At 41.9% G+C, this 23,781-nt stretch overlaps 1 long non-coding RNA gene across 2 annotated transcripts in view; it reads left to right on the top strand.

Annotated features, from left to right (window-relative positions):
- Positions 1–19,678, top strand: part of LOC119232538 (uncharacterized) — a 33,129-nt gene extending 13,451 nt beyond the window's left edge. Inside the window, exons 4-7 of one of the 2 annotated variants that reach the window (XR_005122143.2) lie at positions 11,746–11,844; positions 13,240–13,328; positions 13,892–14,028; positions 19,494–19,678. This is a non-coding gene — a long non-coding RNA (uncharacterized LOC119232538). Of the gene's footprint in view, positions 1–11,745; positions 11,845–13,239; positions 13,329–13,891; positions 14,029–14,122; positions 14,181–19,493 lie in introns of those variants that run through there. The other variant, XR_005122142.2, reaches the window with a different exon arrangement.
- The last annotated feature ends 4,103 nt before the right edge of the window (positions 19,679–23,781 follow it).

Here is a 23,781-nt window from a genome sequence, read left to right as displayed (position 1 = left end):
GGTGAGAGGATTCACCAGGGACAGAGTGGAAAGCAGAACAGGCAGATTGACTGAAATACTGAGGGGCCAGACAGGAGAGGTCTGCTGCACTTTATGGGATAGCTCCCTGGGCAGGGATTGAATTTGTGCAGCAGTGGCTGCCCATAGCTTTATAAGACTTAACCCCTTGTGGGCCTCCCCTGGTGGCGCAGCACTTGAACGCTGGGCAGAAAAGTTGTCCTCAACCTCTGCAGTGCCGGTTCAATCCCTGGTCGCCGGCGAGGGTCCCACATGGCGCGACAGACCTCTCCTGCCGTGCCCACTGCTCCCCTCAGCAGTGTATTTCGTCAGTCTGCCTGTTCTGCGCCCCGCTCTGGCTCTGGTGAATTCTCTCACCCTCCTGTGCTTCTGACTGTACCCAGTGCTTATATAAATAAATCTTTAAAAAAAAAAAAAAAAAGTCTTAACCCCTTGTGCCACCAGGGAGGCCCAGAGGATTTTTTTATATAAAAGATAAAAATCCCTGTTTGTTCAGTTACTCTTACTTGAATTTTATATTATTCTCACCAGAAGCAGTCCTAACTGGTACTTTGTCCCAATATGGATATATCTCAAAAATAATGTTGTAAGATACTAACTGAATAATATTAAATGAAAACAAATTGATAATGGTCATTATCCATGGTTAATGTAAATTTAACATAAGTAAAACTTATGCTGTGCCATGTGGGTCAGCTCCCTGGCCAGGAATTGAAATCATGCTACAGTGGCTGGTGATAGCTTTATGGAGATGAGACTTTAACCCCTGCACCACCAGCAAGGCCTTGGGAAGGAATTTTTTTTTTTATAAGATCAATTTCTTCTATTTTCTTTTCTTTTTTTTTTTAAGATTTATTTATTTATACAAGAACCAGGGTACAGGCCAGATACGTGGGAGGGTGAGAGGATGCACCAGAGACAGAGTGGGGAACAGAACAGGTAGACTGACTGAAATACACTGATGAGGGGAACAGTGAGTGAGACAGGAGAGGTCTGCTGGGCCATGTGGGAATCTTCCTGACCGGTTGGGATTAAACCCGAGCTGCAGAGGCCACGGATAGCTTCACAGTGCGCTGCTCAACCGCCTGCACCACCGGGGGGGGGGGGGGCCCAGGAAGGAATTTTTTAAGCTCCTTTTTGGGAATCACTATCTGAAAACAGAAGGTCAACAAATTGTCTATCATTTGGATAAACCCACTACAGCAGTCTTCTTGCTTAGATGGATGGAATGCACATAATGAAAATCTAGGCACTATCTCCTCTCAGATACCCTTTCCTCGTACCTTAAATTTTTTTTTTAATGATAGTGGTGAGAATTCTGACCAATCAGATTTCCTCCCTCATTTATTTTTCTGTTTTATTTATTTTTTATATATTTTTTACTTTATTCTTTTTTTTTTTAATTTTGTGGGACCCTCACCCGGCGGCCAGCCTCTGCAGCCCAGCGCTCAACCACTGCACCACCAGGGGAGGCCCTTTACGTTATTCATTTTTAAACAATGTTTGCTCTCCCCTTGCCCCACCCCAGGTATAGTCCCCATAGACCTGTGCACCATCACCACGGACCCTGTACCTCTCCTTCTCTCCTTCCCTTCTTCTGTCCCTCCCTCCAATCCTTCTCCCTCCTCTTCCCCTGCAGGATGTCTCTGGTTTCCTTGTATCTGATCTTGTTGGAGAGCCTTTCAGGTAGTTTCCTGAGTTATCTGTAGGTTTTTTAGTTTTTGAGTGGGGCTTTGAAAGGGTACATAGAAATCATAAGGATTGAAAACCATAGTTACTATGAAACAAATTAGTCTGCCTAGAGTAGTATAATAATTTACTAAACATAGATTTTATAGTGGCAATAAAGGTGGATTTCTCATACTCTCAGCAAGCGATATACATGGGGACTCTTTAGTATCCACTTGAAATTATGGCTTAATCATCTATAATATTTCTGTGGTTGGTGAGCTGTGGACTTAGAGATTTTTGAAGAGTACCTACTTATCAGGTATAGGGTGTGAGAAACACTCTAGAGACTCATGACACACTCACAACAAGGAGTCTTTTGGTGATTGTTTATGGAAGAGTCAGCAGAGTGCACGCCATCCCTCAAGCTCTCATTATCCATGGAGAGGCAAGCTTGGGGCAGCACAGCTGGACATTCTACAAATGGTAGAACAAACACTATGTCATTTAGGGGAATAGGTGCACACCTCTTCAGATGTATGTTACCACACCACATCCACCACCAAAACACCCATAATCCTTCACCACATACCACTGGACCCCCTCACCTTTTTTTCCTACACTCAAGCCTTGCCCTCAGGTTACCATTATTAATTCTTTGGGAGCTAGGATTTCTCGGGTCCCAAGCATGTGTGTCATATAAACAGCTCTGAACACTTCTGCTTATATCCTGTTGACCATATTTTGTTCCTATGGGCACACCTAACGTGTAGAAGACTGGGGAATAAATTCCTTTTTCTGAATGGACCATATGATCATAGTAAGACTATCACTGTAGAAGAGAGTCTGGCAAGACTAGCCAACCCCCTCACAGCATAAGTAAAAAAAGAATGTGTTCTACAAATATATAGGTATCTCACAGATCCAGAGGGCAGGAACCCTAGCCACACCTAAGGAGGACCTTGAACAGGGACTTACCAGGAAACCAAGGCCACTGTTCTCTTTATCTTTCTAGGAATATAAAGGGCCTCAACTATGCCTTTTTCATCTGAAAGCCCTTTACTTGTTCATCAGCACACATTCACTCAGCAAATATTTAGTGAGCCCTTACCATGGACTAGGACTGTTTGGGCACTGGGGATGAAGGGACTCAAATAGACAAAAACACATATCCCCAAAACATACTCCTAGTCCCTCAAGAATATATATATATATATATATATATATATATATATATATATCTGGGCCTTCCTGGTGGCGCAGAGGTTAAAGTTTCAGTGCTATCAAGCTATTGCCAGCCACTGCGGCATGAGTTCAATCCCTGGCCAGGGAGGTGATCCACATGGTGCAGTAGACCTCTCCTGTCTTGACTGCTGCTCCCCTCAGCAGTGTATTTCGTCAGTCTGCCTGTTCTGTTCCCCACTCTGTCTCTGGTGAAGCCTCTCACCCAACCCCCACCCCACACCTCTGGAGTACACACTAGCTATTTTTTTTTAAGATTTATTTATTTATTTATACAAGCACTGGGTACAGTCAGAAGCATAGAAGGGTGAGAGAATCCACCAGATCCAGAGAAGGGAACAGAACAGGCAGACTGATGAAATACACTGCTGAGGGGAGCAGCGGGCAAGTCAGGAGAGGTCTGCGTGCCATGTGGGACCCTCGCCTGGTGGCTGGGGATCGAACCGGCGCTGCAGAAGCTTCAGGCAGCTTTGCAACCCAGTGCTCAACCGCTGCGCCACCGGGGAGGCCCCACCCTAGCTCTTACATGCATAAAATAAATAAAATAAATAAAATAAATCTTCAAAAAAAAAAAGAATATATATCTCCTTCAGTTCCAAGAACCCATAAATTTCAGATTTCCTGTTCCTATTTCTCAATTCCAATTCTTTCACAGGAGAAAGGAAGTTCTTAAAACTCAAGGAAAGTTGGTTTCAGGTTGGAGCAATTCAGCAACCTGATCTAGTATCAGCAGATGGCGCCAGTGAGCTAAAGGTGCGGTGAAAGAGACTTCTGGAGCCCAGCCAGACTTCTTCCGTGACTTCTATGTTCCAGATGCCCCTCAGTTGTTCAAAAAATTGTTTCTGAGGCCTGGGAGCTGGAAGTTGTCTTCACAGTAATGAGATGGCTACCTTCATGCTAAAGTGGAGGAGAGTAAAAGTTAGTATCCAATGGGAAAAGGAAAGAAGAAAACCAACCAGTTGAAATAAAATATAAATCTGAAGGGGACAGGCTGAAAGACTAAAAACAGGTACAAAGGCATGAGACAGCAGTAGGCAACGCAATGAGTAAGCAAGTGTGGAAGGTGTATTAAATCTAGAGGAAGCAGAGTATCAAAGATCAGGACTGGTTGTTCCAGTCATTCTATGCTGTCATCAGAAGCCATCTTTTTCTTCATCCAGAGTTATAGAAAGCATGTAGCATTCTACATGCTACATGCTACGTGCTACAAGCATGCTACATGCTTCCTCCATGTGAAAACAATTGACTTCCCATAGCTCTTTCTCAAGTGAAAAACTTTCCCAAAGCCTTCAGCAATCCTCTCTTAGTGCTTACCAGAAGTAAGTCACATGGAATTTCTTTTAGACCAGTGGTTCTCAACAATAGGCAATTTTTTTTTCCCACTAGGAGACTTTCAATAATACCTGAACATTTTTGTTTGCCACATTTTGGAAAGAGGGCTGCTACTGTATTGGATAGAGGTCAGGAGATGTTATATTTTATAATGCACAGGACAACCATTGCAACAAAGAATTGTCTATTCCAAGATATCAGGAATGCTGACACTGGGAAACCCTGTTTTAGACTGGCATCCTGGTTAGGTGTGGAAGGGGTGAATACCAGAGAAAGATTAATAATAAGTGGACAAATAGGTAGAGAAAATGGGGAAGAATGTCCTGTTTGAAAGCAAAAGGAGGAGAATTTTAAGAAGATAAACATGGTTAGTATCCAGTACTATTGGGAGATCAAGTAAGTGTATGACTGAAAATCACCCACTGAATTTATCCATAAGGAATTACTTGAGTTCCTTTTGCCTCAGAAGTTCCAATATGGGGTAGGGATCAAATCTAGACTGATATGGAATGAGGAATGAGTGAGAGGTGATGACAAAGAGACCCTGATTGTAGAATAAGCAAGCCATTCAAGAAAACTGTCTGGGGCCTCCCCAATGGCTCAGAGGGTTAGGTCTCAGCACTGTCAAGCTATCGCCAGCTGCTTCAGCACCAGTTCGATCCCAAGCCAGGGAGCTGACCCACATGGCACGGCAGACCTCTCCTATCTTGCCTGCTGCTCCCCTCAGCAGTGTATTTCAGTAGATCTGCCTATTCTACTCCCCACTCTGTCTCTGGTGAATACTCTCACTGACCCCGCCCCCCACCCCTGCACCTCTGGCCTATACCCCAGCTCTTGTATGCATAAATAAATAAAATAAATCTTTAAAAAAGAAAACTGTCTGAATGGAAGGAGAGAGTCAAGTAGCGAAAGAGCTAGGATAATTTGGTTTTAAATATTGAAAAAACAAGTTCGTTTTTTTAATGATGACAGGAAAGATCAAAAGAGATTAAGAAGACAAAACTGGGCCTCCCTGGTGGTGCAGCGGTTGAGCGCTGGGCTGCGAGGCTGCCAGCAGCCTCTGCAGCGCCAATTCGATCCCTGGCTGCAGGGCGAGGGTTCCACATGGTGCGCAGACCTCTCCTGTACCCGCTGCTCCCCTCAGCAGTGTGCTTCGTCTGTCTCCTGTTCTGCTCCCCGCTCTGGCTCTGGTGAATTCTCTCACTCTCCTGCGCTTCTGACTGTACCCAGTGCTTGTATAAATAAAATAAATAAATAAATCTTAAAAAAAAAAAACCACAATGTGTTTAAAAAAAAAAAAAGAAGGAAAAACTGAGAATGGCAAGGACTTAGAACAGTGATTTTCAAACTTAAGTGTGTATCAGAATTGCCTGGTGTGTTATGAGTCAACACCCAGAATTTCTGACTTCAGAAGTGTGGGATGGGAACTGAGAATTTCATTTCTAGTAAGCTCCCAAGTGCTGCTGCTGATGCTAATCTAGAGATTTAATTTATAGAGAAAATTCCCTTAGAAGAGATAGCTTCACCCCTATGAAAATAAGTAAAAGGCAACAATTGCAGGTAAGTTTGTAGGTTTGAGGAGAGGTAGGACACAAGAATTTATTGCCCATTGTGAAGTAGGAGTGAAATCCTATATTTTCTCTGTGAAGTAGGAGTGAAATCATCAGCTAAGAGCAAGGGGAAGGATGACAGGGTAAGAAATTATAAATATTAGGTAAAAGCCCATCGCCCCACAGTGAGCTCTTTTCATAACAATGTACGAAAAATCCCTTTGTATTGTTACTTATTAAAGGAGCATTTAGCAATTAATTTATGTAGACAAGTTGACCAGGAAGTTAGGTGACACAGTGGTAAACTACTTTCTTTTGGTGCTAACTAGAAACACCTGTTTTGGAAATTTCCAAGCCCAAATCTTGTTGACTGTGTGTTTTGGTGTCGAAATTTAGGAATTCAATTGGTTTTAAAAAGCAAAATGGCATAAAATTTATGAGGTGTGTACTCTATAAATAGAAGCTCTGGTTTCTAATCTTGCCTCACCACGTACCACTGTGAAAACTTGGGCAAATGAACTCACTTTTCTTAGCTCAATTTCTCACCTATAAAATGGGGACAATAATGGCACCTATCTTAAGAGTTTTGGGGACCATCAAAAGTGATAATTTAGTAAGTGCCAAGCACAATGACTTTACCAACTTGTTTCTCATTTTGAGTCTCAGTTTCACAAAGGTCTTGAAAGGTGTTGGCAAAATTGATTCTAAAACCACACCTATCTTCATCCATAATTCTAGATGACCATGGAAAGTTGCAAAAAAGTTATTACTGTAATAGTTAACATTTATTGTGTACCAAGCATTATTTCAAGCACTTTTACATATATGAATTCAGTTCATCTTTATAATAACTCCTTGGTATGGGTTCTATTATTATTATTATTATTATTATTATCTCTATTATTCACATTTTATAGACAAGGAAACTGGCACTTGAAAAAAATAAATTATTTGCTCAAGATCACTCTGAAAATTAAGGGTAGAATTTGAAGACACAGTTTAACTCCTATTTCCTTAAACATCTCGCATAATAACCTCTTCAAGACACGGTAATGTGGATTCACTTCAGATTATATGTCAAATAAATGGATCAGATGAACTGTTATTTGGTATAAATGAATTTTAAGATTCTAGAATCTAGGATGTGGTATCGGGGGCAAGCTTTTTCTCTTTTTACTCTATAATCAAAACTCGGGAAGATGACCTTGTGAACATTAAGGTGTGGCACCAATTGAACAAAGATTACCTTTAAGCATAATTACTTCACTCAAACTCTCAATAGTCTTATATAGGTAACCACATGATAATTCTTATTTAACTGCATTGTTCTGAAACCTAACCAGTATAGTTTGGGTGGATTAAAAATTAAAATAATGGTTACCATTTGTTTAATACCTATTTCATGCTAGACTTCTACTATACAATAACCTTTAATACCACAGTTCTGTGAAGGCAAATACTAATATCTCCATTTAACACATAAAAATTAGAAGTTAGAAGTTAAAAATTTGCTTGAGCTCAAGAATGTTTTCCTATTTCCCAAATTGTACAATGAAAATAATTATTTCAATGTACCAAGTAGTGTACATTTATTTTGGTTTTTTTTGAAGATTTATTTATTTATGCATACAAGAGCTGGGGTTCAGGCCAGAGATGCAGGGGGTGAGAGGATTCACCAGAGACAGAGTGGGGAACAGAACAGGCAGATCTACTGATATACACTGCTGAGGGAGCAGCAGGCAAGACAAGAGAGGTCTGCTGTGCCATGTGGGTCACCTCCCTGGCCAGGGATTGAACTCATGCTGCAGTGGCTGTGGATAGCTTCATAGTGCTGCGTCTTAACCCCTTGCGTCACCAGGGAGGCCCCAAAGTAGTGTACATTTAATTGTCACAACTTTGAGTTCTGTCAATCTTCCTTGTCTACTTCAAACAAAAGCAATCAATTATTTTAACGACAAAAAAACAACAACCGAAAAGGGCAAGTCAGAGAGTACCTATCTCGTAGTGAAACTCATATGTACTTCCCCAAAACAATGGTCTGCAACCCACTACATAGGTTCTGGAAGAACCTCCCTCCACTTGTGGGGAAATATAGCATCCCTTCCTGCTGGAGATGAAAGGCATTTTGGGCCCTGTACTTTGAGGACTATACTTGTAAGGACACTCTCTTCCAGCTTACTGACCTCATTCTAATAAGGTCTCTATAATATTTTTTTAACATCCTAGAAGGATTTACCTTCAATTTATGAAATCCGGAGGGTGTAACGATAATCCTATTCTTTCACAAGTAAAGAGAGGAGGAAACAAATCAATCAACAAATTCATAGTACAAAAATAAAATCCCCAAAGGAGGGTCTCCCCTGGTGGCGCAGCGGTTGAGCGCTGGGCTGCGAAGCTGCCCGCAGCCTCTGCAGCACCGGTTCCATCCCCGGCCACCTGCGAGGGTCCCACATGGCACGACAGCCTTCTCCTGCTCCCCTCACCAGTGTATTTCATCGGTCTGCCCGCTCTGCTCCCCGCTCTGGCTCTGGTGAATTCTCTCACCCTCCCGCACTTCTGACTGTACCCAGTGCTTGTATAAATAAATAAATAAATCTTAAAAAAAAAAAAAAAATCCCCAAAGGACAATTGACGATGTCATTGAGATTAGATTTACATATAGGAAAAGGTTGAGGAAATGAAGTGAGGTTAAGGACATATCAGAATTGCAGGTAGATTTGATAGAGTTAATGGTGGACAGTGAGCGGGGCAAGGAGATTCTTTGCCGAAAGAAGACATTTTATCCGCCTCATCTGACAGTGAATGGATGTCACTGCACATAAACATCTAAGGAGATCACCAAACAAGACCTTAGAGTTTCATCCAGAGGCCAACTGAATGCATTTATCTTTCCTGTATTTCTCCTCAAATACGTAAATACGCGCCTCTCATCATTTCGCCTGTATGACTCCCACTCTTCCCCCCCACCCTTTACTTCCAAACCAGCCCCTTTTTTCTCTTTCCTGACTCATCCTCCCATTTCTCTAAAATATTTTTCCACTGTGCCTTTTGGATATTTGTTTCCATTATAAACAAACTCCCCCGCATTCTTTTCCATAATCTCCCTCCCTCATTGCTTTCTTGTCTTGTTGTAAATTCCTACTCCTGGTATTATCCTTTTGAGTTATCAGGTTCTTGGTCTCCTATTATTCACACCTCATAAAAGATGGAGACAATTTTGAGTTTTTCTCATTTCCATTACTGTCAGACCAGTATTCCTCTCAGATGGGTAAAAATATCTCTACTGCTTTTTCCTTGTCCACTAGTTTGTGTGTCTTATTTACATGTATAAGAGCCTGCACCACTTGGCTTTTGTCTACCTCTGCTCCCATATTGTGCCAGCAGCATGATAATTTCAATTTCTTTTTTTTTTTAAACTTATTTATTTAGGACCTCCCCTGTGGCGCAGCAGTTGAGCGTTGGGTTGCGAAGCTGCCCGCAGTCTCTGCAGCGCTGGTTCGATGCCCGGCCGCCGGGGGAGGGTCCCACATGGCGCACAGACCTCTCCTGACTTGCCCGCTGCTCCCCTCAGCAGTGTACTTTGTCACTCTGCCTGCTCTGCTCTCTGCTCTGGCTCTGGTGAATTCTGTCACCCTCCCGCGCTTCTGACTGTACCCAGTGTTTGTATAAATAAATAAATAAATCTTTAAAAAAAAAAACAACAAATTTATTTATGTATACAAAAACTGGGGTACAGGCCAGAAGTGCAGTGGGTGAGAGGATTCATCGGAAACAGAGTGGGAACAGAACAGGCAGACTGACTGAAATACGCTGCTGAGGGGAGCAGTGGGCGAGTCAGGAGAGGTCTGCTGTGCCATGTGGGTAGCTTCCTGGCTGGGGATTGAACTTGCACTGAAGTGGCTCCGGACAGCTTCATAGGTTGCATCTTAACCCCTTGTGCCACCAGGGAGGCCCTCAATTTCTTTTTTTTAATATTTATTTTATTTATTTGTGCACGCAAGAACTGGTGTGTAAGCCAGAGGTGCAGGGGGAGGTGGTGAGAGGATTCACCAGAGACAGAGTGGAGAACAGAACAGGCGGACTGAATGAACTACACTGCTGAGGGAAGCAGGGCGAGACAGGAGAGGTCTGCTGAGTCATGTGGGTCAGCTCCCTGGCTGGGGATCAAAGGCGTGCTGCAGTGGCTGGTGATAGCTTGATAGTGCTCAGACTTAACCCCTTGTGCCACCAGGGAGGCCCGATAATTTCACTTTCTTTTGGAAGAACCACTAACCCCGTAACCTCACACTTTCATGACTTCCTCAACTCAGGTGACATATATGTTCACTCCTGTTCAGCTGGGCTCACGCATGAGTATACTAGAAACTGCCCCATATTAGAAATTGCTGACTTCAATGTACTTGCCGTTCTCTATCTTCCATCTCTGTCCACATCTCCCATGCTCTTTTACTACCACTGTTCTTACATAATACAAAGACCTATAGGTTCTCCCCACCACCCAAATTCATTGAGGTTTGATTGACAAATAAAAAGAGAGGTCTATAGGTTCGTTTTTTTTTTAAAGATTTATTTATTTATTTATTTACACAAGCACTGGGTACAGTCAGAAGCGTGGGAGGGTGAGAGAATTCACCAGAGCCAGAGCAGAGAGCAAAGCAGGCAGACTGATGAAATACACTGCTGAGGGGAGCAGTGGGCGGCAGGAGAGGTCTGCGCACCATGTGGGACCCTTACCTGGTGGCCGGGGATCGAACTGGTGCTGCAGAGGCTGCGGGCAGCTTCGCAGCCCAGCGCTCAACCGCTGCGCCACCAGGGAGATCCAATCTATAGGTTCTTGATATGTCTTTCACCAACTTAACAGCCCCATCGTTGCCTCACTTCCTTCCCTCTCTAGTCTGACCTCCCTGGTTTATCATCTCTACTATTCTTTTTAGAGCACCCTTGCCTCCCTCATACCCTTTCCTTCTTCTGTCAAAGTTGATAGCAAAATACCATTCCTTGAATAAATTCTATGTTGTTGTTTCTGTCCCCATAGCAAGAATAATGAAGAATGCCAGCCTCCCTGGTGGCACAAGGGGTTAAGTCTCAGCATGATGAAGCTATTGGCAGCCACTGCACATGAGTTCAATCCCTGGCCAGGTTGCTGAGCCACAAGGCGCAGCAGACCTCTCCTGTCTCGCCTGTTGCTCCCCTCAGCAGTGTGTTTCAGTAGGTACACCTGTCCTGCTTCCTACTCTGTCTCTGGTGAATCCTCTCATCCCGGCACCTCTGGCCTACACCCCAGCTCTTGTATCATAAATAAATAAAATTGAAAAAAAAAAGATTAATGACGAATGGTAGGAAGATAAGTGCTGCTAAAATTTCTGAATCTGCAGGCTTTGAGTATATACTTGAGAATCTTGTTCCTTACTCTTGGTTGGTTCCTTTCCTCTTCTCTACTACCATTTCATGCTTCTCCACCAAAAGCCTACTTAAAGGCAAAGGCTACTCACTCTGTAGCTCCGTCTTAGTTTTAAAATCACTTTCTTTCTTTCTTTTTTTAAAGATTTATTTATTTATGCATATAAGAGCTGGGGTACAGGCCAGAGATGCAGGGGGTGAGAGGATTCACCAGAGACAGAGCGGGGAACAGAACAGGCAGACTGACGAAATACACTGCTGAGAGGAGCAGCGGGCAAGTCAGGTAAGGTCTGCTGCACTATGTGGGTTGCTCCCTGGCTGGCCAGGGATCAAACTCCTGCTGCAGAGGCTGTGGACTGCTTCATAGTGTGGTGCTTAATCCCTTGCGCCACCAGGGAGACCTCTTAAATCACATTTATGTATGCATTTATAGAGATCTTTCTTGGTCAGTTTTGATCATTTTTATTTTTCCCAAATCTTTCACTTAGTCCATATTTCCAATATGATACATATTTCTTTTAATTTATACCTGCAGAATGAAAGTGACTGAATGATAGAAAAAAAGCTGAGAAAAGATATAGAAGAAAAAGACTACATTGCCCCTCCCCCCATTTTGACCCACCCCTGTCTTCAGGTATTTGAGCTAATAATTCTTTTTGACTTAAACTACTTTGAATTGGATTTCTGTCATGACCAAAAGTACTTTATCTATATATAGTAATAGTCTAGCTCTTGTGTGTGCTATGTTTATCCCTTTCTTTTATGCTTCATAATAGAGTCGCAGACCTGATGCATTTACTTATTATTCATATTTGAGTGAGGATAATATCCCACAAACTAAGAATGGGTTTTACATTTTTAATGATCACTTTTCAAATATATATAAGCACCTACTTTTCAAATATATGTAAGCACCTACGTAAATGCTTTGGTTATGTCTCTTAGTCCACAAAGTCTAAAATGCCTTTCTAGCTCTTTAAAAAAAACTTTGGACTTTGGGGCCTCCCCTGTGGTGCAGCCGGTTGAGCACAGCCTCTGTAGCTGAGGTTCGATTCCTGGCCGGCCAGGGAGATTCTCACATGGCACGGCAGACCTCTCCTGTCTCCCCTGCTGCTCCTCTCAGCAGTGCTTTCGGTCTGTCTGCCTGTTCTGCTCCTCACTCTGTCTCTGGTGAATCTTCTCACCCTCCCACGCTTCTGGCTTGTACCCCAGCTATTGTATAAATAAAAAATAAATCTTTAAAAAAAAACCAACTTCCGACTTAGCCAACCTCTGATTTAGATAGACATGATAATTGACTAAAAATATTGTGCATTTATTTTCCTTGGGTCCCTGACTATTTACCTGGTTGCTGTTGAAGTCTTTCATTATGTGAGTTTAAATAACCAGTTTGGCATTTTAGCATCCTGCACAAGATTTGATAGGAAGTCAGAGTCATCTCGTCCAGAAGTTTGCATTGGTGGACTTTTCCCCATTGTTTGTTTAAATTGCTGCACCAGGTAATAATCTTTGGTATCTGGTTTTCTATTTGACTAGGCTTCTGCTTCAGATACAGGTTATTGACTTAGTTTTTGGCTGTTTTTAAGTTAAGGGTCATTGTCTCATGGAATGAGTCATTTGCCCCCAAGAATAAGGAAATGTCTGCCAGTACTGAGATGATCTACCTGCTTTAATGAGATGTGCAGTCAGGGAAAGATCTCTTCTTAAGTTTTTCTGTTTTTATAATCTCCTTTTTCTTTTTTTTTTAAGATTTATTTTATTTACTTATGCATACAAGAACTGGGGTGTAGGCCAGAGGTTCAGGAGGTGGGAGGATTCACCAGAGGCAGAGTGGGGAGCAGAATAGGCAGATCTACTAAAATACACTGCTGAGGGGAGCAGCGGCAAGACAGGAAAGGTCTGCTGCACCATATATGGGTTAGCTCCCTGGCTGGGGGTGCCGCAGTTGCTGACAATCGCTAGATAGCTCTGAGACTAACCCCTGCACAACCAGAGACGCCCCTCCTTTTTTTCCTTAATTTCTGTGCAGCTACCTTCAGATATTGTTGATCAGCAGCAGCAGAAAGAGTTCCTCCAAAAGGCAGCTGTTACTAGAAGATCTTCTTTCTCAATTCCAAGGTATTAGTGGGAATCTTCCAGGATTTCCTTTCTTAGTTTCCATGAAAGTGTATCCTTTCTTAGTTTCTATGAAACTGCACTATTCTCTTGGATTGTATATAGTGTTTTTTCTTACATTGAATCCCAGGTGGTCATTATCTAGCGGAAATTCTTCCATGACCGCTGTATATATATCTGTCTCCCTTTATTGCTTTATCAGTGATGTACATTGTCATCACTGATGTTAATTTTCTTTTGATTATTTAAACCAGTTGCATGGAGATAGAGGGGTGGTTGTATATTTCTTTTTACTCACACTCAATCATTGCAGGATAACAAAACTCATTAAAGACAGGAAATAAATCTTGTCAGACTACCATCTGGGACCCCAAAAAGACACAATTCATGTCTCAGCAGTAAAGTCGTGAATGACATGGACACAACATGTACTGATTCTCAGGGGAAGAACTGAGAGTCTGAAGAGGAGACATTATAGATTGGCACTACGAATGCCAGGTGCAAAGTCCAGAATTAGGAAGAATTAGTTCCTCAGATAGCCCATGTTGCTTTTCCCTTTCCCATAGGTAGCAGTGATTGGATAGAGAACACATCTTAGATGAATTAAAAACACAGAACAAGAGGAATAAGCTGGGATTTATCCCAGCAAGGGCTACTGTACAGTGAACTTAACAATACTCTCAAGTTATCACCTTCTATCCAGGTAAGCTATCCGTAAGTGATCTTCTATGCACAGCAGGCTAGTTGGATGCTCTCTATGAAGTGGGTTTCAATAACTTCTAGACATTCCATTTAAGGCAGCGATACACCTTAAGGATAACTGGAGTATTCTACATCAGAATAAGCTTAAGTCATGATGTGATGGAGACTCACAACCCGCCCTTGAGTTTGGTGAAAACAGGACAGACTTTAAATAAAGACTCTACTACATAGATGTATGATACATGAGAAGAATCATGTTTTGGAATGAGCTTGCCTTGAGATCAGTATCCAGAATAGCAAAGCGAGGACCTCAGTGAACTCTCATTCCCACAAAAAATAGGAAAAGAAGGGGGAGGAGATGGAGAAGGAGGAAAAAGTGGAGGAGGAAGAAGAAAACAATTAAACTCTGGCAATTCAGAACTTTGAAAATTAATCAAAATAATTTAGGAGAAGCTACCTAACTCTGGCAACAAAGAGGGATTCTGTGATAGTTTAGCTTGCGGATGGGAAGCTAGTTCCATCTGCCCTTCCTCCCAGCTCAGTTTTGTGGTAGTCATAAAAGCCAGCTGTATCAGTGGCGAGGACTGACCTCTTGTGGAGCTTAGTTAAAAGCACCAGCCCCAGGGCCTCCCCGGTGGCGCAGCGGCTGGGCGCTGGGTTGCGAAGCTGCCCGCAGCCTCTGCAGAGCCGGTTCCATCCCCAGCTGCTCCCCGGCCACCGCAGGAGGGTCCCACAGACCTCTCCTGCCGCCCGCTGCTCCCCTCAGCAGTGTACTTCGGTCTTTCTGCCTGCTCTGCTCCCCGCTCTGGCTCTGGTGAATTCTCTCACCCTCCCGCGCATCTGACTGTACCCAGTGCTTGTGTGTATAAATAAATAAATAAATCTTAAAAAAAAAATTAAAAAAAAAAGCACCAGCCCAGACAGTCAATATTTTTTCTGAACTTGCAGTTGTCTCGCAAATCTCTATTTGTAGAAAGTTGCATCTGTTTAATTTGACTCAGAACTCAGTTCAGCAGAAAAGAAGCCCCACTCCTGGGGCATTATCAGAATAGCCATCTACTGGCAACATTGCCGCTGCCTAAGGCTCTGCGTTTAGCTGGGGTTGCAAGAGACACACTGGGAATTTAAGAGAATATATTGGAAAACTAGGTAATCATTGGGAACTTCAAAAGTGACCCGTCATCCCACGGCATCTATAAGGTGACTCTACAAGGGTATGCACATGCCCGGGAGAGACATGGTCGTGGAGAAGCCCCTTTTCTCGTTTCTGTCTGACTTTAAGGCTCTTTGCAAGCAGAAAAATGGAAACGCAGGCAGTCTGGTGAACTGCATTGCTTCTCACACAGATTTCCTTGATAGAGGATGGAAGACATAAAGATGAGGTATTTAAAGATATGATGATCTTTGGCTTATCACTATTTATACTGAAGAGTGATGTCTACAAACACTGAACTTTAAAAACTTTTTTTTTAAAGCTCACAGAGAACTCAGTGGCCACATACTGCAGGGAATATGGAATCTAGTCTTTAAAAGTTGTTATACAGATAATCATCAACAAGAGAAGAAAAACAGCAACAAACCCTTGAAATTATGCCACATGTAGAATGAAAATAATAACCAACAGAAAATGTTCATGAGGGGATCCAGATTTTGGAATTATCAGGCAAAAAAAAAAAAACCCATCAACTTCATACATATAAATATATCCAAAAACTAAAGGAAACTATGTCTAAAAAACTAAAGGGAAGTGTGGCAATAGTTCACCATACACACAATATTAGTAAAGGATGGAAATCAGCTCTCAGTAGAAATTCAAGAGTTGAGACACACAATAACTGAGATGAAAATCTTGTGGGAGCTACACCTTCTCTCAGTAAAAGGTGTTAATTCCTCCTTGGGCCTTTCTCAGGGATATTTGGGTATTCTTATGACATGGTTCTTATGACATTGTTGTCAGTTCACAATAAGCTGTACAAAGTCGGGAATCATCTGGGTTCCAGGTTTTTTTTTAAAGATTTATTTATTTATTTATTTATTTATTTTTCTACTATTTTTTTTTATTTTATAGAGGCATGTTTTATTTATTTATTTATTTGTTTGTTTGTTTGTTTGTTTTGTTTATACAAGCACTGGGTACAGTCAGAAGCGCGGGAGGGTGAGAGAATTCACCAGAGCCAGAGCGGGGAGCAGAGCAGGCAGAAGGACCGAAGTACACTGCTGAGGGGAGCAGCGGGCGGCAGGAGAGGTCTGCACACCATGCGGGACCCTCCTCCGGTGGCTGGGGAGCAGCTGGGGATGGAACCGGCGCTGCAGAGGCTGTGGGCAGCTTCGCAACCCAGCGCCCAAAAGCTGCGCCACCGGGGAGGCCCTAAAGATTTATTTATTTATGCATACAAGAACTGGGGTGTAAGCCAGAAGTGAGAGGGTGTCCCCAGAGTGGGTGATCTGAAAAAGTCCTGTATACATTCCCTTTTATAGCCTAGTCTCCAAAGCCACGGATGGTCTCTTCCACAATAAACACTGCTCACAAAGCTCAACTTACATAGTTTAGGAAAGGAGAGTGGACAATGTGACATGCTAATTATTAATGTAATTAGCCTAGTACCTGACCTTTATTCCCTATACTTTAGTGCCTAGTAGCTGAACATTTATTTCATATACTTTCCCAAAATATCTTATTATCACAATAGCTAGGAACTTGGCCAACATGATACCATGAACATCAAATATTTTCCTCTTAATGATGGTATCATGATTCATTTGGAGGGACACAGAAAAGATAGGAGAAAAGGTATCCAAGGCTATTTTGGCTAGTTTGTGTGCTGAATGTGTAACAGGGTGGTCCCCAGGAAAGGGGGAGGTCCCAGGTTCCCTGCCCCACCCAAATGGAAGGTGGAGCTGAGCAGGGAGAGAAGAAGCTGCAGAAGAGACTAAGGAAGGAAGCAGGATGGAGCCAGGAGGAGACCTGGAGGAGGCCCATGGAGCCTAGAGACACGTGAAGAAACTGCGCTTGCCTTTTGGTCTTGGACTGGGTGACCCAGATGTGGGTGAGACCCGTGGGGAGGTGACAATGGCAGCTTTTATCTTAATTTTGATTTTGCTCTTTTCCTTCTGGGCTTGTCTGGTTGTTTCTGACCCTTTTCTGAGGGTCCCCACTGGAAGATGCTTTCGCCTTGTGGCAGGCTTTGGGGCCTTGCTCTGGGCCAATCCCATTTGGATGGAGTTTTACCCATGAGGGGACGGGTAACATTGGGTGCTTGATTTAGAAACTATATTCTTTGCCTTTTCTGTATTGTTTCCTAATTGTATTAAAGTTCCTTCCCATTAAAGTCTCATATGTTTTGTGTTGATGCGGTGGATGGCAGAACCCATTTAGAATAGGCAGGTTTGCGGGAATTGGGCTGCCCCTCTCCCTGCCCTGTAACAAATGGACCGGAGTGAAGGATTTCTTTAAATCAGCCCTACCTGGCCCACAGTCCTATCCATTATCAGTGACTTTGTTACATCTGGTTCTTATACAAGTTCTGTCCACCAGGGGGCATTTTCAAACTAGAAGGTATGAAATTATGTTGCAAGAGTCACTCTTGCCTGATTCTGGAATGATCCAAAGTTAGAAAAATGACATCCAGTTTCAGAGAGGGTGTGCCCTTTCTGAGGAAACCAGGCCTTTTGAGGACACTAGTTAGTAGAGAAGAAAAATATTACATCTTGTTTCAGGATGCAGATTGTTGCCAGTTCACAGTGAGCTGTACAAACTTGGGTATCATCTGGGTTCCAGGTTTTATATGTTTTAAAGATTGATTTATTTATGCATACAAGAACTGGGGTGTAAGCCAGAGGTGAGGGGGTGAGAGTATTCACTAGAGAGAGTGGGGAGCAGAACAGGCAAATGTATGGAAACATACTGCTGAGGGGAGCAGCGGGCGAGGCAGGAGAAGTCTGCTGCTCCATGTGGGTTAGCTCCCTGGAAGGCCTGAGATTGAACTCGCGCTGCAGCGGCTGACAGTAACCTGATAGTGCTGTCCTCAACCCCTGTGCCACCATGGAGCCCTCGGTTCCAGGTTTTAGTACACAATGAACTTAATCATCCTTCTGCTTCTTAGAATTGTAGGCAGGTTCTAGTTGGTTAGGAGTGCCTGGGCTTCCCTCTTCGTCTTGACATTAGGTCTTATATTTTGATCCATAAAGAAATTACTTATCACAGAAATCCTAATCTACCAGAGTGGTTGGGGACATACCAACATTGAACTTTTTACTTATCTCTACCAAATGAACAAGAAAACAAAGTCAGCCTTCTGCACATCAGATTGCTGGTTTGTTTATGGGATTGTCTTCTGCCAGAAGACTCACCCACTAGGCAGAGGAAAGGTGTATGAGCAAACTGTAATTCATAACATATCCGCCACAGAACTGGCCACCAGTGATCTTGGGTCGGTGCAGATTCTACCTCCCAGGAATTACAATCTTGACTGAAGCCATATAGAAGCAATTTAGAAGGTAGATGACTTATGGCAACATTCTAAAGAGAAGTTTTGTGAATTCCCTGGGCTATTATTATTTGCAATCTAAATAGGACAAAGGTAAAAAAAAAAAAAGTTATCTGAATTGGAACAGGAGAAATAAAACTACCTATGCAACTCAAGTGTCCATCAAGAGATGAATAAATAACCAACATAGTATACAGACAGATAATGGAATATTATTCAGTTATAAAAAGGAATGAAGTTCTGATACATGATATCAGATGAATGAACCTTGAAAACATTATGCTGGGCCTCCCTGGTGGCCCAAAGTGTTAAGTCTCAGCACTACAAAGTTATCACAGCCACTGCAATTTGATCCCTGGCCAGGGAGCTGACCCACATGGCACAGCAGACCTCTCCTGTCTTGCTCTGCTGCTCCCCTCAGCAGTGTATTTCAGTAGATCTGAGCCTGTTCTGCTCCCCCTTCTGTCTCTGGTGAATGCTGTCACCTCCCTGCAGCTCTGGCCTACACCCCAGCTCTTGTATGCATAAATAAATATTTTTTTAAAAAAGAAAACATTATGTTAAGTGAAATAAGCCAAATACAAAAGGACAAATATTGTCTGATTCCACTAAAATACAGTAGCTAATGTAGTCAAATTCATAGAAACAGAAAGTAGAGTAGAGGTTACAGGCACTGAAAAAAGGGGAGGATGAGGAGCTATTGCTTAATGGGTAAGTTTGTTTGGAGTGAAGAAAATATTTTGGAAATAAATGGTGGTGATGATTGCACAATACTGTGATTATAATTAATGCCACTGAATTGTACACTTAAAAATGATAAAATATCAAAATAAAAAGAGACTACTATTTTTTCCAGGGTTTGTAAGTTACTTCAACAATTAACTATTTCTTATTTTCTTTGCATATAGCAGTAACTTTCTGTGTTTAAAATCAAAGGAATTTAAATGACATACTTCTATTGCTATCTCATTCTTTGCAGATCAGGAACCTTGAGTAGTCATCACATCAGCCTTATATTCATAGATTTTAGAGATCTACAATGTCAATTCGACGACAATGGATAGAAGCTTCCATGGGAAGTGTGTGACTTCTTGAAAAAATATGGAAGAAAAATGAGTGACTATTTTGACCTTTAGTTTTATGAAATTTCATATAACAGAATCTGCATTTGTAATCCTCAGTTTTAGGAATTACATGAAGAAAGATGAGGGAAGAGCCTCCAGCAGAAAGTCTGACTATAGGAAATATTAAGACACAAACCAGTTTTAATACTGAATTGGCAGAAGGTAGACTAAATTATCTAGAGGTGATGGAGGAGGGGGGTTTGTTTAGAGAGAAAGGCTTTTTCGATTTTACAGTTGAAAGAGACATGTGAGAAAATCCTTTACTTAGTCTTGGAAAATAGGCAGTCTATCAATGGTTACTATCTCAGAAAAGACATATGGGACCCCACAAGACTTAATAAAGTAGGAGTCAGTTAGTGTTCCTGGATGTTGCTGGAATGATCTCCAAAGGAGCTGGATATGCCCCAGAGGGAGCCAAAGTCCAGATACCCTTAAAAGGTACCCTCTGAAAGCAGCAAATAAAGAGCAAGGCTGGTACCAGGGAAAGCTAAGTGTGCATTTAGTGTGCACAACTTAAGGAGGCCCTTTCTCTCAGGGGCCTGCAAGTGCAGGTTGTCTATAAAATATAAATGTTTGCTACAACTCAATCTTGAGGCCCCATCATGCCTGAGGCAAAAAACAATCTTGTCAATTTGAGGGAAACAATCCAATTATATCTCAATTTATTAAAATGCAGTATGTCTAGGCTTGTTTCTATCTGGCATTTCTTCTCTTTGGAGTTTAAACTCCTACAGGGGAGGATGGGAGTGTATTTGTGAGGGTGAGGAGAGGTGGTCGTAGTCTCAGTTTCTACCTGTCTGGTCTACTTTTGACTGGTTTTCTCTACTTAATGGTTTTTTTGCTTTACAATACAGCAACAGCTACCTGTCTGGTCTTCTTTTGACTGGCTTTATCTACTCAATATTTTTTTTTTTTTGCTTTATAATACAGCAACAGCTTTTGAATTTAGAAATCAAAATGTACTGACATTTCTTTCTGACATTGCACTGTGATGTCCCCACCCTCCTCCCCCATGTTCCCAAAGCAATGGGAGATTCAAAACTAATTATAGGTTATGGAAAAATCTCTCTGGAAGAAGGAAACAATTTTTTTTTGATGATCCAGCAGGTAAGGAGGTACATATAAACATTTGAAATATTATAACCCATGCTCCACATAAAGATATAAGCTTCAGCAGCTTACTTAGGATGTATGTGAAGCTGAATTTAGAATGTATGTGGAGAAGGAAACCACAGACATTGGGATCCAAGTAACAGGAGCCTGCTAACACTTCACATGACAGCTCCACAAAAGATCATGTGTGAGACTTGTTTGGAGGTTAAGCTGACAGTCGTTGATAGTTCCTGTAAACTCCACCAAGGATGTACTGGTTTAAGAGGAGAGTTTCATTGACCTCATATCTCACCCTTAGAAGATTCCCACAGGGCAGGAGCTGGAAGAGTACATTATGAAAATAATTCTATGTGCCTGTGTTAAGTTCCTAGAGCTGCTATAGCAACTTACTGTAAACTGGCTGTCTTTCAAAATCAGAAATTTATTCTCTTAAGTTCTAAAAGATAGAAGTCCACAATCAAATTGTTGACAGAGCTATGGTCTCTGGAGACTCGAGGGGAAAATTCTTTCTTGCCTCGTCTCCTAACGCAACTCCAATCTCTTCCTCCCTTGTTCTGTGGTATTCTCCCTGTATGTCTGTGTTTCTGTTCAAATTTCCTCTTCTTATTACGACAACAGTCATAGATGAAGGTCCACTCTAATCCAGTGTGCACTCACCTTGATTTATTTGCATTTGCAAAGACCCTTTTTCCAAATAAGATCATACACTGATAAAAAAGAAAAAGAAAAGTGAAATAAAGTGCCTTATTTGACAGGCTATTAAGAAATTCCTGCATTTTAACTCTTTGGAGACTATGGATAAAGATACATACTTCTGACTTTTTTTTTTTTTGGTTAGTTTCCTAAATTTACTAGCTCTCTAAGAGTTAAAGAACTAAGATATTTTTAAAAAGTTAAATGTGGGTCTCCCTGGTGGTGCAAGGGGTTAAGATACAACCTATGAAGTTGTCCACAGCCACTGCAGCATGAGTTCGATTCCTGGCCAGGGAGCCACACACATGGCTCAGTAGACCTCTCCTGTCTTGCCCATTGCTCCCCTCAGCATATTTCAGTCAGTCTGCCTGTTCTGTTCCCCGCTCTGTCTCTGGCGAATCCCCTCACCTCCCACACCTCTGGCCTGTACCCCAGTTCTTGTATGCATAAATAATTAAATCTTTAAAAAAAGGTTAAGTGTTATGAAGAAAATCAGTGTTTTCTGAAAAGAAAAATTAAGCCCTGTGTGAAAATATCACATCAGTAGCAGCAGGCAGTGGTTAATGTCTTATACATCAGAGCTCTTTTTCAAGGTCTTCAGAAACATGCTTAAGTTTTAGTGAAGCTGAGATTTATGCAGACTAGGCAATTGACTCCTTGAATAACCCATGAGGCCCTAAATGGGATGTTAACATGAGGTTTTCATCTTTGTGTTATTCATTGAGGTTTTTTTTTTTTTTAAAGAGGCATGTATTTTTATTTATTTATTTATGATTTATTTATTTGTTTGTTTTGTTTATACATGCACTGGGTACAGTCAGAAGCGCGGGAGGGTGAGAGAATTCACCAGAGCCAGAGCGGGGAGCAGAGCAGGCAGAAGGACCGAAGTACACTGCTGAGGGGAGCAGCGGGCGGCAGGAGAGGTCTGCGCGCCATGTGGGACCCTCCTCCGGTGGCCGGGGAGCAGCCGGGCATGGAACCGGCGCTGCAGAGGCTGCGGGCAGCTCCGCAACCCAGCGCTCAACCGCTGCGCCACCGGGGAGGCCCCTTCATTGAGGTTTTAACTGTAGTAAGTTCTCAATGTAGAGTCAAATTATTTCAAAATGGCCTGTGAATAAGATGATAAAATCAGTATGCGGCAGTTACCTATCACTTAAGACACAGAATTTATATAAAGGAAGTTAAATAAAAATTGAGTTTTATTATAAGAAAGAAAATATCAACATCAACAAACAACTATGAACCAGAGACACTCTATGGAGGGTGGGAGGCGGGGAAAGGAGGGCTTGGGGTCAAAATAAGGGGGTTGTAATTGTATGGGGAATATAAAAATAAAATTTAAATAAAATGTGAAAAAAATAAAATGTCAGAAGGAAAAAGAAAAAAAATTGAGTTTTATATATATACACACACATATATATAATGTGTTATTTATACATAAACATGAAAAAATGACCCTTTAAAAAGGATTTCTACATGAAGCTTGTCATAGTCATATACTTTGTCTCCCAGGACATAAAGCCCTCCTGTGAATCCTTTGTGTCGTCTTCAGCTAATCTTCTGGGGGGAAAAGGAAATGAATTATACCTTAAGTTCATTGTTGAAATCAAATATGTTTAAGTAACTTCCTAAGCTTGTGGTCCTAAAGCAGTTCGGGAGGATGAAAAATGTCTTTGGGTTATCATGGGGCTGGCTTGTCTCCACAAGCCAGCACTCCTAAACTCTATTTTCATTTCAGAGTCATTGTTGATTTCATTAATGGAATAAATTTTAAAATTTGTAAAAAAAAAAAAAAAAAAAGGACACGTGACAAATTTCAAACAAGTCCCCTTTTCTTTTTCTTATCTCTATTCTTCCCCCCACAATGCACATTCTGCTACAGTCAATGTTTGGCCCCTAGACCATGGATTTTGATGTCTATTAGATCATGGAAAATCAATATCGCTTGGGCAATGAAGTTTTGTGGATAAGGAGATTGTACTGAAACAGTTTCATGTATTTGTCTATAGCTCAGGAAAAGTACAGAACTGGTGGAAAATCCCTGGAGGAACTGAAGCAACCACATGGGTCTAGTGGCAGATGAATAGAGCTGCAGTTGTCAAATAAGCTGGCACTGAATGAGATCTCTCCAGCTTAAACTCTGAATCAGAAGAACTGGGGAAGGGAAATTTGAGGATTTTTTTTAAAACTTTTTTTTAAAGATTTATTTATTTATGCACACAAGATCTGGGGTACAGGCCAGAGATGTGGAAGGTGAGAGGATCCACCAGAGACAGAGTGGGAAACAGAACAGGCAGACTGACTGAAATACACTGCTGAGGGGAGCAATGGGCGAGA

The sequence above is a fragment of the Talpa occidentalis genome, unplaced genomic scaffold (assembly GCF_014898055.3).
Source record: "Talpa occidentalis isolate TD23 unplaced genomic scaffold, MPIMG_talOcc4v2.1 talOcc4.7, whole genome shotgun sequence".
In the NCBI taxonomy this organism is placed as follows: domain Eukaryota; kingdom Metazoa; phylum Chordata; class Mammalia; order Eulipotyphla; family Talpidae; genus Talpa; species Talpa occidentalis.
This window is presented reverse-complemented; position numbering and strand designations above follow the sequence as displayed.